The sequence below is a fragment of the Schistocerca cancellata genome, unplaced genomic scaffold (genome assembly GCF_023864275.1).
Source record: "Schistocerca cancellata isolate TAMUIC-IGC-003103 unplaced genomic scaffold, iqSchCanc2.1 HiC_scaffold_915, whole genome shotgun sequence".
NCBI lineage: Eukaryota > Metazoa > Arthropoda > Insecta > Orthoptera > Acrididae > Schistocerca > Schistocerca cancellata.
Genome location: NW_026046923.1, coordinates 2,163 through 2,500, shown reverse-complemented (window position 1 = coordinate 2,500; position 338 = coordinate 2,163).

Sequence of the window (338 nt, the reverse complement as noted above, 5' to 3'; positions counted from 1 at the left end):
TCAGAATATAGGCGGTCCCTACCCCTCACAACGATGACGGTGGGAGGGCCGTTTTACGAGACCATTTCCTGCGGTGCCAACGCTGTCGTAGAGCCGATACTCCATCTTTGGTACAAGGCAATCATTCCGCTGTAAATCAGTACGTCACTCGTAGTTCAGTCACCTCACAGCACTGCTCAGTAAACTATGCAGGCCCACATAGATAGATTATGATAGATTATATACGCAAATGCCCCTATACATGCTGAACGTCCGTACACACAAAATGAACCACACGTCAGCCACACACTCTATCACACACTACTCTCTGCCTGTAACAGACACAGATACAACTACTA